The sequence below is a fragment of the Ptychodera flava genome, chromosome 13 (genome assembly GCF_041260155.1).
Source record: "Ptychodera flava strain L36383 chromosome 13, AS_Pfla_20210202, whole genome shotgun sequence".
NCBI classification, from domain to species: Eukaryota; Metazoa; Hemichordata; class Enteropneusta; family Ptychoderidae; genus Ptychodera; species Ptychodera flava.
Window position 1 is genome coordinate 31,650,129 of NC_091940.1, and position 15,288 is coordinate 31,665,416.

General features: G+C 39.9%; 1 protein-coding gene across 1 annotated transcript in view; it reads left to right on the forward strand.

Moving 5' to 3' along the window:
- The first annotated feature begins 4,867 nt into the window (after positions 1–4,867).
- Positions 4,868–15,288, forward strand: part of LOC139148758 (uncharacterized) — a 38,951-nt gene continuing 28,530 nt past the window's right edge. Inside the window, exon 1 of the mRNA XM_070720217.1 lies at positions 4,868–4,932. The gene's annotated coding sequence lies outside the window, so the exon portion shown is untranslated. The remainder of the gene's footprint in view (positions 4,933–15,288) is intronic.

Consider the following 15,288-nt stretch of genomic DNA (forward strand, 5'->3'; position numbering starts at 1 on the left):
TCTCATGTGCAAGAATTCAAAATCCCTAATAACTTAAAAGTCTCCTGGTCTTCCATGTGTTGCTCTCTGGCCTGATCTTGTGTACAAGTATGTTTCACTGTCATGAGCGTCACAATACCCGAACTCTTCTTCAGCTACTTCATAGTCAGAGCTATCTCTGTTACTGCCGGTATGCAGTGACAGTGACACTGCCCGTGGGCAGTAGCAGGGGCACGTAGTTGTATTAACTTTGATCATTTTGACAATAATTTTGTTCAGTTTATACAACTGCATTCTTGTTCTACTTCCAAAAAGGTGTTTAACTATCCAGTATTCAGCTTTCCGACACAGCCTACCTGTGAATATGTACGCCACATTTGTATCATTGACAAATGACTTTCAGTATGGACTCGAATTCAATTATCACCCAATATTCATATATGCAGGCTTTTGTCGACAAACTGAATATTGTGTGTTTCAGCATACTGCAGGGAGACAGCAAGAAACACTATTTGATAAACTGTGCAGAAATATTGAAAAATTATCAACAGTTGCAGCTTATGCCCTGATACAAGGCCTGCTTGTTTGTTGTTTTACGACAATTCATACATTTTTAGATTATTTTCGAGACAAAAGTAATGAAATGCTTAAATTTTCATTGAATTACCCAACAAACCTTGGAATCGTGAAAAAGGGACCCTAAAAATTTTTGAGGTTCCTCCTATAGGCAAAGCAAAACTTTCAAGTCCCCCTCTACTATCCCGAAAATTTTCGAATCCCACTGAATTCCTCAGTCCATGACACAAAAATCAAATTTATTGACCGGCAACAATGGTACAAGAGGCTGTCGACTGTCTAAAACACAGGCTCTGACAAATGTACATTGACATGGCCAAAACAAGTACAGATTGCGATGAAGACATTAGGCCGACAACTTGAGTTCAGAAGACTACAAACGTGATACATGTCAAAGTATACAGAGAAACAAACAGTCAAACAAACAACAAATAAAGTACAGAAGTACAGACTGTGACAGCGGAGAAGCATATATTTCATCATTCTGATCATTGCTAGGCTATCACCCTGAAATTTAAAGCAATCATAAAATGGTGCTACTTAGAAAAGAGATTTTTAATTTTAACTCTACTACTTGAATATCATATTTATTAATTAAACCTGCGGCAGTGGCACAAACAGATTTGTAAGACGATGAGACGTGCTGTGGTATGTAGGTGAACGGGAAAATTATTTTATATGTTGACTGACCTTGTCGAAAAATATATGCCAAGAAAGGTTTATTTATTACTGTGACATGAAATGAAATGCGGAGTAGAATATCGGAATGAATGATTCAAATTTGTTGGTTGGTGCCCATTCTGTGCACATTTTTGCATTCAAAGTCCTCCGGCCCATAAGCAAAGGGGTTACAGGTACAATAATTAGAAAGTAACATCGTTCGCCCAGTTAAAGCGATGAAATTCGTTTCTTCGCTTCGATAAAGTGTGTATGTGCGATGTATGATAGTGAGCATGCGTGCGTGAGTGCTTCACGAATTCTACAACGTGTTGAAAGGTCTCAGTCAGAAAAATGTAACAACTTAGCCGGCTATTGAACCACTCTTTTTTGGGAGTGGAGATTTAGCCGACTGGTTCTGTCTCAGGCCTCTTAGCTAGGCGACTGATGCCGTATGTTGTGGGTTCGAATCCGATTGAAAACTATCCGTATACATCACAATCAGAGAAAAATCTTACAGTTTTGAAGTAATAGTTTCATACTAAGTTTGAAAGCTGTGAGCACAAACTGACAAACGCTACATAATCTTAAAAGATTAATAAAATTTACAACAATTCGTTTCATTAATTCCTTTTGAGGTTTACGTATTCTTTTCGTATGATTCAAAATTAAAGAAATTGCATTTCAAGGAGTGAAGTTTAAAAACTTCAAAAATAATTTGACATTGTAAAATTAAAATTCCTGATTTAGAATTCTCCGAGACATATTGCCAAGGACACAGTTTCCACGGTCGCCTGGCGTAGAACAGTGATGAGCATCTATTGGAGGATTAGCCAAGCGTGGAAGAGTGGTATTAAGGATGCGCACACGGCGTTCGTTTGTTCATAGGTACACAGTTTTGTTTGTACCAGCAAGGCAAACTTGTTTGCCAATTCAAACATTTATAAATATCGTGACTGTTGCAAATTCATTTCCGCTTTTCACAGACTGATTTTTAAAAAGAAAATTAGCACGAGTGGTGCAAAAGAACTGAAATGAAAAAAAATTAAGAAAATAAGCTCACCCTATCAAACGTTGTGTTTTCGAATGATAAATGACGACGTTTTTGAACATCCACCTTCAAATGGATGAATATTCAAGTTTTATGATTCTTAGATAGGAATGTTGGTATGTTCTGAAAATCAAAATGTGAAGAAATTAGGTGAACAAAATCAAGCAATCAAATATCATTCTATATTATAAAACTTAAACAGTATAGGTGAACTTCAATGTGACCCTTTGGTGTTCATAAATCTGCAAAAAAGCGAAAATGTATTTTTGTCTATATTTTTTCAGAATTTCGAATCAACACATCTCCACATGTATTGAGAGTAGCTTCATGAAATTTTCTCCATAGAATAACGAGAGTAAAGTTTTTCATAACGCACTGCTTTGCCATATTGCAATGTGAGAAAAATTTCATTATATTTCGTTTTCGAGAATAAAATATATGAATGCACATTGAAAGAAGTCAAAAGCATACATCACGTCATTGGCATTGCACGCAACAGCCAGAGTTTAATAAGTGTTCCGTCGTGCTTAACTTACTGTTCGAAGGTTTTTGACGTTTGTTATCGTTCAAACTACTCTGTTTCTCTATCCCGACGACCTCTCGCCATCTATTCCCCGAAGGGAGACGGAGAGCTGTAATACATACCTAGTCTGAAAATGTAAACAACATTTTTCAAATCGCATGGAAAAAACAAAAACAAAAGCGAAATAGAGCTTCTGTCTACCCATTTGACAACGAAAACCGTAATAAAATGAACTTAATGGTTGTATGAAATCATGGTTCACTGCTCTGGCCACATATGATGACGTCACAATAGCCACTGACTGAACATATCAAACTTTATCCAAATTTCTGGTATGACTTTCTGTTGTCGCACGACAGGTGCTTCTATCTTTGGTAAAAACACACAGTCACGAACAGTGCTATACAGTGTTGTTTCTGTTTTTTTGATTTTTGCATATGGTCCTGAGTTCTTAGACCTCTCTACATTAATAGCTGTAAGTCAGCAATTTTTGTCACCTGTATTCGGAATTGTCAGCCTATATTGCAACGTATGTTCAGAAACATTAAAGCGTATCCATATGATAAACTGTAATGCGACTGCTAGCCCCTTAGACTTGTACACCCTAGCAATTCTGATTGTGTATTTCAACTTCAACTGCTTGGCAACGAAATGTTTGCCGACGTCAAAAAGCAATGTCTGCCGCTGAGGGCGTTTTACTAAAACGTGTTTTCCTGGTGTTGGATCAAAATATACGCGAAAAGACTTGTCACATGTAACTTTGGTTTGTAAATTATGACCAAAGTATCTTCCCTTTGCTATCAATAACCACATCACTTTCGGTTTCGACCGCGATAGGCATGATGGTAGGTGATGGGCTGAATATAGCGTTCACCACATTGGTATTTGTTCATCGTTTTTGAAATGAATGATAAGTATTTCGGCGATCGTACCGAGTTATCGTATACAATTTTCCATCATGTTTTTCGGAAATATACCCAGTATGATGGAAATAGATTTTTCATCATCCGGAGATTGAATCACGAGAGAAAATACGAAAAAAACCCCCAGATTCACGCAACTTACCAACAACCGTGCAGCAGTTGGCTAATAACTAGCAAATGGAAAGGTCTTACTTCTCTTTGCAAAGTTTGAAGGTTATATGACGAAAACTTGTTGTTCAAGCAATTACATACGTACCTGATAGGTCTAGGCAGGACGGTGCCTTGCATGAATAAGAATGGATGGCAAGGATGATGTAAGACTTTTCGGCCTGAAAAACACACTCGCAATCGTTTTATTCTATTTTTAAAGAAACAATCACATCAGGCATATTGATTGTCTTTTCAACGTTTATTTTTATACTGAACTCAATGCATATCTGTTCGGGAAAACTTTTTAAAAATCCATTACGGGAAAAATCAAATTTAAATTTCAGAGTACTAACCTGCAACGACGGCACGAAAGGCTGTCGACCGTATAAAATAGGCTATGATAAATGTACATTGACATGTCCAAAACATTTACAGATTGCGATGAAGACGTTAGGCCGACGACTTTAGTCCAGGAGACCAGAAACGTTTTGTAGAATGTGATACTTGTAAAGTATGCAAACAAACAAATAAACAACAAAGTACAGAGGTACAGACTGTGACGGCGGATAAGCATATATTTCATCATTCAGATCATTGCTCGGCTATCACCCTGAAATAGTGATCAAATAACCTTTCCAAAGGTTTGGAAAAGCCATTTGGTCCACAAAGCACAGATACTTTGGGCCCAAAAATGTGCTATTCAGCTGCAGTAGATACGGTAGGACAATCCTGAACTATTTTGAGCAACAAACTACTGAAACAGATGCTGTTCCCACAGTCCTATGACAGCGCATGAGACGAAACTGACGCTTTACTTTCAAGTGTGAATGGCATATCTGTTTCCGTTTCTGAATATATAGTAATACGCAACTTTGAACCGTCAGAATGATTTGTTGTCGTTGATCATAGAATTGAGAGAACAATGAAGTGTGCAGCGGACCGAGCTCGGAAAAAGTCAACAGCAACCACGTGACCGTAAAAGTGTCAAAGTCCACGCAAGATCTCAACGAAGCCATTAGTATATAGGCAACTACTGCAGCAGCCAGAGCGACGCGCGGATCAATTTATCCAAGGTGAGAATCCTGTAATAGGGTGTTGTTGTGACAAATGAACAAATACTTTGAACCTTCAAAGAGCTTACATTACACCAAAATGAATTAGGAATCACTCTGTTGTGAGAAATAGTCGAGAAAACCGCCACACGACAATGGCGGCTTTATCGTGAGTAACGAGACATTATCACAGCTTTTGCATCGGACTTTGTTCAGCTCCGCCATATTGTTGGTTACAGTGAGACATATTTAGGAACGCCTCTCGATCAGACGGAGAATGATATGTGAACGATATCGATTGTGCCACCATTTAAATCGCTTGATACGCAGTTACATGTAACTTCGGTAGCATATTGTAACAACAGACATTGAGCTTGATTTGTCGCCGTTTGAGCACACTAGCAAGTGTCAAATATGTACGCTACAGTAGCGATAGTATGGCACTGCGAAGTTTCGCGACGTCACTAGTAAAATTAAAGAAACGAAACAACACATAGACTCATGTACTCAACCACGAGACGTACTTGCAGAGATACAAACTCATGTTTCACACATGTTTGCATAGCTATTCTACCTACCTACCTACCTACCTACACACAGATAGACCATTGGGGATTGCACAAAGTCCGTCCCCAGGGATAGGGGTGGGGGTAGGGGTGTCTTGGTGTAATCGCAAGGTTCTTCTTGCTATGGTTTATTTTATTTTAATACGTTTGACTATGATATGTATTGCTTATAAAGATTTATGCTACCAATCTTTCTTTGCAGCTTTGGTGTCTTTGTATTATATATGCACGGGTTTTGTAACGATTTCTTTTTCTCCTTCGCCGTGCCACCTATTTATCCTTTGAAAATCTTACGCGAACTTTTGTAACTGTGTTGCGTCTAGTATCTGACTATATGATTGCCTAATTCGCCAAAGTAAGCAAGGATAAATTACTAAACTGTGGACGCTAACACCAGATTATCGCCGGATTAACTTTGACAAGTCAAGAACGACGCACCAGCAAGGTATAATCATGGATAGTTTCTTCTGTTATACCTTGCTGGCGCGTTCGTTGTTGACTTTGTCAAACACCTACCCACCCCTTTGGGACGGACATGTAGGCGACCCCTATAGATAGACACAGACGCACGCAAGTAGTAAAGAAAAGGTGGTCAACTGGGATAAATAAGAATTTTTACACCCATTTTATTCATTTATCTACATGAAGCGAAGGAAAAATTAACCATCCATGTAACTAAAGTGTGACCCTGACCTATATACGAACTCACGCATGCGCAACAGGGGTTTGACGCAGCAGTGCATTGTCCTGAACTAAGCGGGCCTGCTGAGCATGTTTATACACGTTCCGAAGGTGGGAAGGTGGGAAATTCCGTGTGAGTCATCACCATCAAACTAGCCTATATAAAGGACCCCCGTTGTCAGTCCGGCCGGCCGGTCGCGGAGTCTAGCTGATGTTGAACACGAAGTTCCTATCGGTGCGAACTAAATTTCATATCCATTCAATCCATAATGTCTTAAATATCTTTCCAGAGGTGGACTAAATCCTTCTTGTTTTTGAATTTCTAGCGCCTGATGAAATATGTCCTGAATAAGTTCTGACCCCGGAGCCTCCTCGTTCCGAAGGGTTGCGCCTTTTTCTTGTATTTGTGTAAGCAGCTGTTTATATTGAACATAATAATGTTTATATTTCTCTCGTCTCTTTGCTACACCAGTTTTCCCTTGTATCACATCAATAACAACACCTGGTATAGGAGTAAGGCTAACAGTACCGGAACTGTTGGAATTGCTGCTATTACAGCAGAGCTTACAAGAATTCCCTTAGTAATATTGAGAGCCATATCAATTCGACCCATTAATTTATAACTTCGTCGATATGCAGCGCTAGTTCTTTCTATGTAATCAGCCAATTGTTCAACGCTTTCAACAACTGAGATGTGCATTTTTTACTGTATATGTAAGGGATGATAAAAAATAATTGTAGTAATATAGAAATACAATATGGCAGAAGGAGGAGAAGAAAATATACCACTCCAGGATTTCGATGATGCAAATTTGAATGACGATGATGCTGATATTACTGAAACATCCTTTATAGAAGATGATAATGCCCCTGCAGAAGCCAATCCTTCCCAGGCTGGCTCACGAGATAGTCCGTATGTAGATCGTGCGACTAAACAGAGAGTAGAACTTACAAAGCAAAAGGCTGAAGTACTCTTAAACAAATATAATATTAATAATCCGGATGCACGACACGAATTGATTTTATATGCTAAGATTATTAATGGTGAACTGTATTATAAAGACATCAGAGTTACAACAGATAAAGGAAGTAGATTTTTAGAGAGATCCACATTAAAAAAGAAGGCAGGAGGTTCTGAATTCGTAAATAAAGTATACAATTGGAGTGGAGTCGAATATCACTCTAGCGCAGAGCCCGAAAATGTGAGTCGTACATTGCATTCTGAAGATGTGATAACCGATAAAATACCGGCTGAGAAGATGACGCCAGAAGACATGGGTATATACAAAGATGAACTGACAGAGTTACGACAAGATGCTTCTGGTAATGCAGATAAAATACAAGCTTTTGAAAATAAAATCGAACAATGGAACAATCTAAACCCAGAATATAGAGCTATTAATGATGAATTAAAGATTGCGAATATGCGTCTTGGCGAGCTTAACAACGAAAAAGTTAAAATAAGGCTAGAGAAAAGAGAAGTTGAAAAACAGTTAGAGGATCCTGAAACGAGCACCCAAGGAAAAGAAAAAGCCAAGAAACTACTAGCTGAACTCATAACAAGAGAAGCTAAAGTTGACAATCGAATTGAATACGAACATGATAAGATCAGTGAGGCACGTGAAAGTCTGGCTACTACTAGGTCTCTTCGTGATGTAATTTCCGATCCAGAATTGTCACTCAGGCTGAAGCTGACAGAGTTATTTAAACGGAATGGTATAACAATCGCTGCAATACTGACTGCCCTTGGAATGACAATATCAACAATTGCCCTGGCTGTGACTAGAGGAGGAGGAGGGGAGCAGGAGCAGGAACTGGCGGGTCTGGTTCAGGTCCGCCTAAAGTATATACAAAAGCGAAAGAAATTGTAAAGCAATTTGGTGAATGGTTAAAAACATTGGCCGCAAAAAGTGCTGCTGCAATACCAGGTTTAATCGGCTCTCTTGTTAGTTTTCTTTTAAAAACAGCAGGATCGGTTGTCGGATTTGTTGGAGAACAGCTATGGATATTTTTAACTGGATTAACATTAGTCATTATAAATAAAATTATGTATTAATATATCACACACCCCTACAGCATCAACATGTTTGGTGAAAGAATATTGCAAAGTTTCTTTCTAAAAATAAAGACCTGTTTGGTTTCTCTGTCGAATTGGAATGGTGCAAACTCCGACGAGTAAATCGACATATACTTCGAGCAAATCCAGGTGTCCGACTCAAAGATGATAATCTATATCATAACATTTTAGCTTTCGTGAAGGAATGTCAAAAGACTAACTTCTTTAAGCGACTAGAATTCATAGCTGTATTCCAGGATACTGAGGATGACCAAGAGGCTCATCATCTCCAAGAATATTGGGTCCTTCGATTGATATGCGACACAGGCAATCGATTTATCTTTCAGGCAGACGGAAATATTTACGTAAAGATGTGATTTTTTCTTCTAAGTCATTATATACACGAAGTGAAACTTAATTTTCTTTATAACATGTAATTTCTTTTTTTTCTTATACTATATACATTACACGAAAATGGGGTACGATAGAACATTATCACCGACTTTCACCAACCGAATACCGAATGGAACAAAGTCAGAAAGAACTCATCACGTGATTGCTCATAATCCAAGTGAGGCAGATCCAGGCCAGACACTTATCATACGATGTCCGAAGTTAGAAAGCGGAGTACTCTTAGTTCCAGATACTTTCGACCTGGTTTTTGATCTCGAAGTATGGGAGGTGGAACTACCCGTGTAGTACAAAATGTTGCAAAAAATTTGGTGGAGCGTATGAAACTCACATTTGAGGGTCAGACACTTTTCGATTTGAATAAATATAACCTTATTGAATGTTATCGCGATCTCTTCAAACATAAAAAGGAGAGAACGAACATGACACTGTACGGAATTCAGAACGAAAATCTAAGAAAATTAAGAAGCGGTTCGGCCGATGCAGATGCTGCCGTCGTGGGCGATAATTTACTTTTTGACACATATAAAACAAAATATGCTATTCGTCTCACTCACCCCCTCATAACAGGCCATGGAGTTGCATATCCATCAGCGTTAGGGAGTCATATTGAATGGGAAATTACGTTGGCACCCGCCCCCCAATTAATTGTCAGTAATAAACTGATTACAACCAATTATAAATTAAAAAACATTCAAATGGAATACGAGACAATTTCTGACCTCAATCTCGCGAGGTCAACTGCTGGTTATTACAACGGTGGAAAAAGTTACCTTTACGAGCATATACATTATTTTAGAACAATCCCATTCAAAGAATCGGACACGGTTATCAATGAAAATATAAATGTACCACGACGTAGCATTAGAGGTATCGCTATACTCTTCACTAAAAATCAGAATCAGTCAGAACTGAACAGTGAACTTTTCTTTAACCCCTCCATTGAATCTGTGTCTGTATCAATCGAAGGCATTGCAAATAAGTATACGCTCAGAAGATGATACCAAGACAATTTTGGCGAGAGGTGCGACGGTATTTTGCTGAAGATAAAGATTGGTGTGAATTGATATAGATGAGGCCGATTATTTGAAGAATAAATTCTGTCTGTTTATCGATCTGCGTAGTTTTAAAGATATTGAGTTTCATGGAAATGGTTTAAAAGTAATGAACACAAAGGACGGAATTCAACTTGAGATCCTGAAGAAAGATACCGCGTGGGTTGGCGATGACGCTCACAATGATAATATATTTGCCCACATTTATGTTATCAGTGATGCCCAGGTCACTGTTGAAAATAGTAGTTTAATGTCTTTACAATTTTAAACCATGACCCGTCGTCCGTCCTATCGGCCATGTTTCTGCCAACCATTCGCCTGTGTCTGGATTGTATAGCTGCACACGTTTGATATCATTTGGCGCCATCATGATTTTACTGCGCTTTTCACTACGGATTTCTCCAGCCTTTTTCCGTACAAACTGTACAAACTGTGCCGGCTCCGGCTTCTTCCCAGTTTCAAACAGATCTTTATAATCTTCAAAGTTCAAATGTTTTCTAACACAAACATCTTTCACCCCTTTATTTTTTTTCGTCTCCGAAGTTGGAGTTCGAAAAGCATACACTTTCGAGCGTATGCCGACAAAATCAAGAATAGGTTCACCATTCAACTCATCTTTAAATTTACCTATCACTTTTTTATTAATCTTCGGAAAGTTGGGGCCACCATGGGTCCGCTCATCCCACTAGTATCATATATAGACTTCTCACCATTCTTTTCACATCTTCTCGGACTATATCATTGAAAGTTACGTCCGGGTCCGGTATCGGTACACTGTAAACAAAACTGTCAGTATCCATGTAGGCTAATCGTATTCCAGGGAACTGGTCCGAAAGTAATTGTAATGCGTCTCATACATAAGCAGCTTAGAAAGTTCCAGTACTCTGCGGCGCCGATGAAAACTGGTTTTACATATCTATGCTCATCCGTTTTCAGTTCCAGTAGGGCACTGTCGCAGGAATCACCATCCTCTTCGGAAGTTATGAAAGTTATATGTTTCATCTTTGGATTATACTTCTGAATCTTTTTACGTCCACTATCCGTGCCGTTCCAGTCCGAAACAAATTTAAAGTCTCTGTACTTTCGAACATCTTCTATTGTCTTACCGAACATTGCATTATTCATCAGCTTATAGAAATTCTTTTCGAAATCTGTCCTCCCCTTTGTCCTCATTTTAGTGTTAAAGTCAATATATTTCGCGAGACATGGAGCTTCATCGAAAGCAAGCACCCGATAAATCTTTTTCAATCTCATTCCCATCCGAAGATAGAATTCCAGCAACTTGTAGTGTAAGACATAGGACTCTCTATCCATCACACTTGTAATCAGTCGACCGCCCTGCCTCGGAAATTCATAGTGATGCGGTGCTAATGGCAAATCGCTGTGTTCTTCATGTAATTCGGCTGGGTATTCTAAGTCTACTTCTAGAAAACTTGGTGGAAAGGTGGAACCAGGTCCCCACGCTCCGCCGGCGGCCCATTCCTCCCACTCTTCCATCGTCATCCAATGAAGTCCGCCCGTGGGCATTGCCTGACTCATTGCCCAGCCGTAGAGATTGTTTGCATCGAGATATTTTATTTCGGTCACTGGCTTCTCTGGATCGTAATTCCCGCCAGTGGCGCCGGCCGCAGGATGATTTGTCTGTAAATAATGAATATTACACTGGCTGATACCGCCTCGAATCCCCCTCTGTACGAAATTCATCTGCTCAGCATCTTGAATGAGTTTAAACTTATTACCCGTGTAAAGTAACATAGCATCCCATGTCAAGCCAGGCGCTGACATGTAATGGGCCGGATCTAACTTATATGCTTCTAAACATGTGTCGCGAAAATTTTCAAATATATTTGCAAGAAGTAGAACGTCAGTCTCACAATAGAATTCCATATAATCACGAATCGTCTTACATCCAACTTCGTCCCATACTCTTAATGCATGTTCGTAATCAGACTCAGAAATCCCCTCTTCCGTCAATTCGCTATAAAATTCCCCCCTCTCCGGGAGCTGGTTCTCTCCCAGTCTGTCAACCGAGTCTAAATATTCGTAGGGGAAGAAACCTTTCGCCCTTTGAATGTCCGGGTACGTAAGTGGTACTGCCGTCCATCCGTGGTCCGGCACAGTCGTTGCCAACTTCGCCAATGACCCCATCATCAGCTGAGCACTGTCCATAAACTTTATAGAAAAGAAACGTCTCTTTATCTCCCTCTTCCCTCCGGCAACAACAATTGAGGCGTGAAAAATAAATGTTTTCGAGAGACCCATAATTCCTCCATTGCTCGTCTTAGCTATGATTTTAGGCTCTGGTCCGGAACCCCCATCATCTCCTTCGGTAACGATTTCATGTAATTCTTTCAAAATAAAAGAACCATCGTATCCCTTGAGGTTGTGAAAGTAGATAGGAATGGTTCTCGACGGCCGGCATCCTTCGCAATAGAAGGTCGCCTCCTCCTTCACTACTCGGTATCCTGCCGGCTCTCCACATGCAATACAGACTGGATCACATCCGTCGCGCCGGTAATTAGAAGGATCCCTCATCGGTATTATTTTCCAATAATACGATTTAGAATAATACTCGGCCCGTTCTTTCATATCCTTTAGAAAGTCTGTAACACAGGAGAGACCTGTGAATGTTCTTTTACCATAAACAGTGGGTCGGCCCGGGCCTCGTTCCGAAGGTCCCCCCACCCCCGTTCCACCATAACATACGAAAGACAAATTGGAATATGTCGGCCGGTCCCCTTCTCAATAATTGCCTCAGTATCTGCATAGACGACGTAGGGAGAAGGAACCTTCTTCCGATGTCCTTCAAATTGACACACTTCCTTAGGAAAATCTGGCTGGGCAGTGTCTGTTCCACAGTATACCTGATGTTTTTCTAATTCTTCTGTTGACTTAAAACCTCTTTTACAAACCATACAAATACACTTCCGTCTGCGCTCATTCTTTCGATTAGTACGAGAATTACGAAGGCGATTTTCCGCAGTAATTGGTACGAAGTGAGAACGGCCGCCGTCTTCGCCAACTATCAGTAAGATATTTGCTATTTGATTCCTATCGGCTCCGCTACTATATAACACAGTTATGTCAGACGGGGGAGCGGGATCATTTTCGTAGATCTGAAATACTTGAAGTTTGACCCCTGGATTTTGCTGCTCGAAGCGCCTGAATACAGTCATATCGGCGGGCGTGGGCGTGGGAATACCTTCCCAACAGTAGTCAGCCATAAATGGGGCGTACGTATTCCATTTTCTCCTTACCTGACCACATTTCTTTTCACGAAACTCGGGGTCGGCCAACTTTAAACTTGCTACGATGGCGTATTGAAAACAGTTCTCGCTGCCCGAAGGTAGCACCAGATCGCTCACACAATGCTTATTTTTTAACCATCTGGGAAGTTGGACTGCGCCAGCCCCCCCTTCGGAACGCGTTCCAGCCCCGAGTAAAACTTCTACTAGAATTACTTCAAAATTAAGTATCTCCTCGAGAACGAGACCAGAACCCTCAACATTTCAATTGTATCAAGCATACGATCGTAGCGATCTATTAATTGTTGCCCCACATCCGATCCCGATCCTCTTACATCTTTTGTGTATGTTCTTTTAATTTAACAGGCAATGTACGATTTTGTGTATTACCAGTTTTCGGATCCGATAATTTGACTTCCATTTCGGTATAAACAGAGTACATCTTTCGGCCCCTTTGACCATACCTTCAATATCCACCAGCTCCCCGATATCCTTGACTCGCTTGACTTCAGGAAATTTTTTTTGTAAAACTGCTCCCTTGAATGCTGTATGTAATCGACGGGCCATAATAATCTTTATGATATATACTATCCTAAAAAATTTTAAAATGAAAAATAATTATTCTATGATAGGTCATCAAAATCCACTATAATATTTTTGTCAGCATTTATTTGTTTATATATCTCACCTAATCTTTCTAAGTCGACTAGTTCTTCCACATCTTGAATTTCTGGTTTATTAGGCGCAGCACAAAATATTAATCTCTCAACAGTGAAAGAAAGGCCACGCTTACTTAAGCGCGGTTTAAATGCTAAGAATTCTATCTTACTACCTTTCCTGATATTACGGGTACAATAGCAGGATTTTCTCGGACTGGTAGTAACGGGCTCACTGTTTTAAAACCGCAGTCAATTTCTTGAACCATATCAATACATGTAGCGAAATCGTGATTTCTCCCTCTCCCTCTCCCTCTTTTAAACTGAAATTTAAAATACGCCACTGGCTGAGGCCCCTCGCTCCCTCGCTTCTGATACACTTTAGATGGATTGTAAAATCCGCAGGAATTATTCTTGGAGTGAGCGGCCAGGCTTGCAGCATAACTTTTAGCAGTGCTTGCATCGAAACTTTCACCTAGGGTACGGAATATTATTAAATCAGTAAACTTTTGAAGACTCGGTTGCCAACGGACACACACCCCATCGCATGTAGCAGGATCTCTAGAACCGTACTTAGGTCCGATGGGGAAAACCACTTCTAGCTCACTGTCTACGTATATGAAAGGATCTACATATTCACCAAATACTAATTTGCCTCCATCATCAATTTTGATGTTTCTCCGGTTTCAAGTATTTTTATTGCATCTGAAATAGAAAGGATTGTCATTGTCTTATCGTATATATCTTAATAAAAAAATTTAAAAAAATTTCTATGATATAGTATCCCAAAAATGTCATACATATTCATAATGGACCAACTGGAAGTGGTAAGAGTTACGATGCAGTAAATTTGGATCCGTATCACGTACCAGAATTTGACACTAGTTTTTCCAGCAACATTGCCGACTTTTATAATGGGCGCCACGTTTCGATTGCCGATTTTCAGAACCAGTTTATAGAACATACGCTTAGTTTACAATGTCAGGCTGGGAGGAGGAGGGAGGAGGAAACTCCCCCCCTCCCTTCAGAACAATACATTATTTGTGACTCTTCCATAATTCAACATCTGACTTTTTCTCGAATCCGGGGCGTTTCCACGAGTGGGAAGAAAAAAGATTGTTTCTAGAGCATTTGACCATTTACCCAGTTTCATTATCATATTCAAAGATATGCCTTGGGATTATTGCAGGCGGAATGTGTTGACTCGAGCCAGGTCGTACGAAATAGCCGCCTTAGAAGAACTAGAAGAGATTCACAATAAGTTCAAACAGACTTTCTTAGAAATTTGCCACGACTACAGACTTCCATGTTTGGTAATTCGGAACGCTCTTACCCCCCTCGTTCTCAAGAATATACTTAATCCAACAATTGATACCGAGACAGTCGGACCAGTAGAATATCCACGAGCTTTTGACTTTGGAATTGCATGGAGCGGCGGCAGCCAGGGATTTTTAATAGACGGTTTCAAGGAGGAGGAACTTGAAAAAGCGTACTTCCCACCTGGTCAAGAACAACTAGAACAACCTCGAGTCTCACTAAAGAACCTACACAAACTTCTTAACGCTTGTGAATCTGTGTGTGCTTATAATGCTTCGTTTGACCTACGAGCACTTGACATTATGAAACCCTACGGTTCTGTAACACCGGACTTTGAAGTTACTTGTCTATGGCTCATGTCAGTTGTGTACATTATACTTCAACCAGAAC